The sequence below is a fragment of the Mesitornis unicolor genome, unplaced genomic scaffold (assembly GCF_000695765.1).
Source record: "Mesitornis unicolor isolate BGI_N332 unplaced genomic scaffold, ASM69576v1 scaffold4499, whole genome shotgun sequence".
Lineage (NCBI taxonomy): Eukaryota > Metazoa > Chordata > Aves > Mesitornithiformes > Mesitornithidae > Mesitornis > Mesitornis unicolor.
The window spans coordinates 41,738-47,798 of record NW_010206398.1 but is presented as its reverse complement, the minus strand read 5'-3'; positions in this window follow the sequence as shown (position 1 = coordinate 47,798).

The following is a 6,061-nucleotide window of genomic DNA, read 5'->3' as shown; positions in this document are numbered from 1 at the left end:
CAGAGCCATAATCATTTATTCCCTGCCTCAGCTCTGACCTTACACCTCTGGAAGGTTAATCAGTCATTCTTCCTTCTCCCTGCTTTTCTCTCCTCGTTTTTGGGAAGTCTCTTGACAGGCTTTTCAGGGGATTAAGGACTTATCTGGTTGTGAACACGCTATTTGAATTCACAGAGCAGGACTTTACCCGTAGCTGCAGCGTGCCTCAAGTCTGCAGCTGTGGAAACCTGTAGGAGTTTTCCTGTTGGCTTTCAGGGACCTCAATTTGCTGCTCTGCTTTTGTATGGGAGGATGGCTTCAGACTGCATTAGCCAGATCTGGACAGGGCATTTCCATCTCAGACCCCTTTATAATCCCTTTTGCCTCTGCCTTCATGCTGAGGGTGTTTGCTGGCTGCCATGGCGAGATTTGTATTCAGAAAAGCAGGATCAGAAGAGCAGGACCACGTCTCATTAGTGTGTTTTCCTCCCTGCACGTGAAGCAAAGGAGCGAGAGGTGAGCTGAGACCTGTCTGGCAGACTCCTGCTTTCAGAATGGCACCTGAGGGGTGTTCTCCGCTCCACCCCGTTTTTGGGACAGTGTTTGCTGGGGCACAAAGCCCCCACTGAGGCTCTGCATCCCAGCACTGTGACAGGTCCAGCGTGACTGACATCTCATCACCTTCGCAGGCTCAGTGTAATGGCATTCTCCGTTTTCCCAGAAACTCCCGCTCTCAGAGAATGTTATTCTGATTTTATGTACACAATGCAGTTATTAAAGACGACGAAAGAGAGGTTGTGTTTCAAGCAGTAAAAACGAAAGCCCTCAGCTGTTTTTATCATGGCTCCCCTTCTCTCTCCCCTGAATTCAGAAGCAGAAATGAGAGGGAAGCTCTGTTTAAATGCAGATTTCAAATGTTGGCCAAAAGCAATAAATAGCCCTCTGCTACACACTGATCAGACAAACATCAAGTCTCTTTGTGAAGGAGAGTTTATGTTTTTAGATTTTCTTTTTCCTTGATGAAATCCTCTTTCCTCTCAGAGCAATAGCATATTGATGACTTTTTATTTTATTTTTAAGCAGCACTTCAGAGATGGTAATGGCAACAGAATCCCACCTGTTTCTCCACTGGAGCTATACTTGACAGCACTGTAATGAGGAAGTCTGCAAATTTCTTATCCTTTACCGCATTGACAGCCGGGAGGGTTGATACTGAATTCAGCAGAGGGGAAACGTGTGAAATAAGGCGATTCCTCAACCATTTTTAATCAACCACCCCTTCAAATTAATGTAGTGGTTTTGGAGCCAGCTGGGGGTTAATGAAGTCAGCAGCAGCTGCAGGTGGGGCTCTGCTCAGAGGGGTCGGGGACAGAAGCAAGGGGAGATGTGGGGGTCTGGGGTGGTTCCCCCACACCCCAGGGCATCTCCCGACACTGGTGTTCCCGAGCACGACGCTGGTGCTTTGAAGAAGGGGAGGTTTTTCTGGTTTGCCCTTGATCTGAAGGGTTTCTGGGTTTGTGGCAAGGGACTGATCAGCTCCGGTGGTGTAGGTATTGGATCTTCTAAGTGTGTGAATCTGGTTGAACTGAGGTTACTGTTCTTAACGTGAGAGCCCATTCATCATGGGAACATAAAGGATTTGAGGACTGTGTTTACAGTATAAATCAGAGGTTGTAGGTGTGATCTTAACCTGTCAGAGGAGACACCTGAGAAATATTGCGTGTGGCTTTATATCTTTTTAACTTGGAGAGGCAGGCTATGAGCTGTGAAATATCATGTTTACTAAGCCACTGTTTTGCCAACTTTACATCTTTCAGCCACTGGACTTGAGATGGCAATTGTGTTTGAGTATGGCTTTATATCTCAACGGTATGAAAAGCATCTGAGAAAATGCAGCAATACTTAATAAAGTTAAGAGGGAAAGGTCAGCTGAACGCTGTTTGTTGCAGCAGTATATAAACCTCCCGGTAACATCTGTTCCCTGTTATTGTTATAAAAATGCTACTTCATTAGATCTTGGTTGGCTCATGAATTAAGTAGCGATGTGTAGTAAAACTTGCAATCGTATTAGGCTTGTCAGAGTGCATATGTTGTGAATCTGGCTGGTGGCGTGTAGCGCTCTGGGGAGCCACATGGCTTGGGGGAACGGGAGAACGGAGGCTTTCTGCTATTTTAGCACTGGTTGAAACCCAACCGAGGGTGGAAAGGATTGCGGTTCGGTGTTGTCTGTAAACTGGCTGGTGCATGTAATAGGATGAGTTGCTGTGTCTCAGCCCAGCTCCTGGTAGACAGCTGTCTCCAGCGCGGAAAGCACACGGCCTGACAGCACCGCTGTTTTGGCTGGGGCTGATGGAGCCTGAGGAAGCCATCCCTGGGGAGCTTGTCCAAATACCCTGTGTGCTGTATCTCGGCAGGGCTTAGAGCTGCTGTGTACTGACACACCTACGTGCATACACACACACATCTCATGAGAGAGCACCGATTCCTGCCTCCCTGTCCCCCATAGTATCTGTCTCCTTCTGAGGGCTGGAGGATCGCTGAGGTGGGGACAACCTGTAGGAAAGGTATTGAAATCTGGTTTACTATGAGGGCAGCATCGTGTCGTCTTGCATTTCTTTGGCTGCCATCAATAACTCTTTTCTAGCTCTTGCTGTTAAATCATTCGGTGTTGCGTTTGAAAATCGTGTTTGATGGAAATTTACAATTGAAGTCACTTGTTGCTCAAATTGTGAGCAGCTGTAACCTAAATATTTTAAAGGCATATCCAAACCAATAAACTCTTCTGGTTTGTAGCCTCTTGGGTTTGTGGCTTTTGCGTTATGCGTAAGAAACAACCTGCGCATATTGAATCCAAAAAGAACTGTTGCTATGTAAAGGATGTTTGTCTATCAAGATTGGAACATCCCATGGGAAAAGAAGTTTCCAGCCAGTTCTTCCTGAGAAAAGCTCAGCCTCAGCCGTTCCTTGCTGACTTCACTTGAAGCTGTTTGACTCAGTCCCTGTGAAATCCTAAGCAGCCCTGAACCAGGTGCTCCTGACTCCCTCTGAAATAATTTTCTCATCATTCATAGAGAAGGCAGTCTAGATTGGAGACATTTATTATGATGGGGAAGATAGAAGTGATTTTTGAGGCCAACAAAGTTCAAAGACTTCACTGTAAGTTTTCAGGATTAAAGATTTACTCGATGCATCTTCCCATATTTAATAGACAGGAATAGATGAAAGTGAATTTCTATAAAGATTTTCGCTCATACTTAATGATGCCACTATTAGACGAGCTTTGGCACTGTGTCCCAAGACGTGAAGTTTTAAAGCCAACCTATTTTAAACATTCAGTGACCTTTTTCATCTGCTAGCTTTAATAAATAAAGATTACTTCAGCCTCATTACCTAGTCTGTTCTAGGGGCTGGTTTAGTATTTGGTAAAACTAACTAGTCTCCCAAAATGCAAGTGAACAAATTTTGCTGGTTTTCTGTCACACACCCTGCAGGGAGATAGGAAGCAATGATGTATTTGGCTCCAGGGGTGCCACTGCCACTTCTGTCCCAGGATCTGGGCTGTGTTCTTCTCCCAGACTTGCCATTTGCTGTGGACACTTTCCTCATGTATTTGTACCCAGGGTGAGCTGCAAAGTTCAGTGGGAGCTGAGTAGGGAAGAGGCTTGGTTGGTTTGTTTCCAGCTATAGGAAATTTTCAAGGTTTTCCAAAAATAAAAATGGAAAAAGCCATCCTGAATGGATAAAGAAAAAAATCTGTGTGCAAACATTTGTGCCTCGGTGGCCTGAGGAAATGATTTAAAATGCTTTGGTTTTGACTCTTCTATTTTTAAAACATATTTAACTATACATTAGTGGAAGTGAATTTCATTTGAAAACTGGCAGATGAAGAATATACTCGAAAATGTCCAACTTAGAGATTTTGAAGCTTTAAATTAGAAAATAATGAATCTAAGAATGCTGACGTGCACTCCCCTACCACTGATCTTTAATTTCGCTATGTCAGCACCTGGAACATAAGCAGCATTTTATGATGTTCATCAGATTCAGTACATTGCTTTACCCTTTCGTGGAAGCAGGGCCATAGTGAAAAGTTGACGCACATCAAACAGTTTTGTGTATGAGAAGGTGGGGACTTCTCTGTCTGCGGCTGCTTTCCCAGAGAAGTGGGGAGTTGAGCAAGCTGCTCATTGGGGCTCTTTACTTCCCCTTCATCTTCGTAATTAAAAGCAGTCACCAGCCATATTGATATCTTAAAAAAGCCATGATCCGTGCTCCTGGCCTTAGAGGAAAGCACAACCTTTTTACTTGCATAATGAGATTAAGATTAACTGCCCTAGCTTTGGAGATAATGATGGTGCTTGCGTGTTAGCGGAGCAGAGAAGATGGTGTCGCCTGAAGGACTGGGAGTGTTCGCCAAGACATCTGTGCATATCGTACAAGAAGTATTGCTGTGTGTTTCTTTATCAGTACTTAATTCAGTTTAGCTCCCATAAAACTGGGAGGAAGTAGGAAGAGGAGTTCCTGAGTGGTTTTCATTGGGATATAAAGTAAATCAGGTTAAATGTTTATAAATATTTAAAGGGTGAGTGTCACGAGGATGGAGCCAGGCTCTTCTCGGTGACAAACAATGATACGACAAGGGGTAATGGGCACAAGCTGGAACACAGGAGGTTCCACTGAAATTTGAGAAGAAACTTCTTCTCAGTGAGGGTGACAGAGCACTGGCCCAGGCTGCCCAGAGAGGTTGTGGAGTCTCCTTCTCTGGAGACATTCAAAACCCGCCTGGACGCCTTCCTGTGTAACCTCATCTGGGTGTTCCTGCTCTGGCAGGGGGATTGGACTGGGTGAGCTTTTGAGGTCCCTTCCAATCCCTAACGGTCTGGGATTCTGTGATTCTGTTAGCGTGGACCACCTTTGCTGGATTTGGTATCTAGTGACCTTCCACAGTGAGGGTTAGGGCAGGACTGGAAAGCAAAGGTGCTTTACAGTTGTGTCATGAGAGAAGAGATCCCACTGGGAGAGCATAGAAAGGCTGAGAAAAGAGCCCTGGAATGCCATGCAAGTTGGTTGTTGAAGCTGGGCTATGCTTTGAGATTTGGGCTGGTTCAAAGCAAGTCTCGGCGGCAGGAAAGCCAGAGTAAAAGGAACCTGAGCCAGGTTTTGCATTGGGCTGGGCTGCGTCAGAGACTCTGTGCATCAGTGGCAATGAAGCACCCATCAGTACCCATGTGCTGTGGGAGCAGTGAGGACTTTTCAATGCAGAAAGCAGCCCTCAGAGGAACATGTTCTTGGTCTCACCTACAGCACAACATCAGTGTTTCACTCTGGTTTTCCCTGTCTAAAAAAACCCAAACCTGCCGCAGCACAATGGTATGTTTGAAAGCTTCAACAAGGCATGTAGCTGCTATAGCTAGTTCCATATTTTCCTGTCACACAAACCAGCAGAGCCCCGCTAATCCCAGCTTTGCTAACCTCCACGATGCAAGGCCTGATTCGGTGCTGAGCTGCGACTCCATCCACACCTGAGCAGTTCTGAATGGCGTCGCTCCCTTTGGAGTGGTTTTTGGGAAAGGAAGATAAGCGTTGGTGCCTTTCTAATATGCACAACAAAACCCAGCGCTGCTTTTCCTCAGGTACGACTGAATAGCTGCATTCTGGGAGGAGACCTCTTATTAGCAAGGATAAGCCCACTGGGGTGCAGAAGTTGTGCCAGCTCGCAGTGAAAGGCTGTGATTAATGCTCCACTCCAATTTATTTCTGCCTTCCATCAAGAAAATAAAAATAATACCCCACACTATCTCCCTCTGCCTAACACAGATTTGAGTGGGCAGGCCCAGGAGCCGAGTTCAAGTGTCAAGTGCTTTCTGTTTGAAAAATATTTGTCCCTTCCCACCCACGGCTGCCCACGTGCTTCCTGAAATATTCCAGCCATCAGCGCCGTACCAACGCTTTCTCCAACAAGGAAACCAAGGCTATTTGGGGACGTTCTTCCTCTGCTGGGATGGGAAGCAGCACCCAGATCCAGGCTGCTTGGTGCTGCGCAGCTGGATGTCCCTCTCCAGCAGCAGCCAGGGGTGCGGGT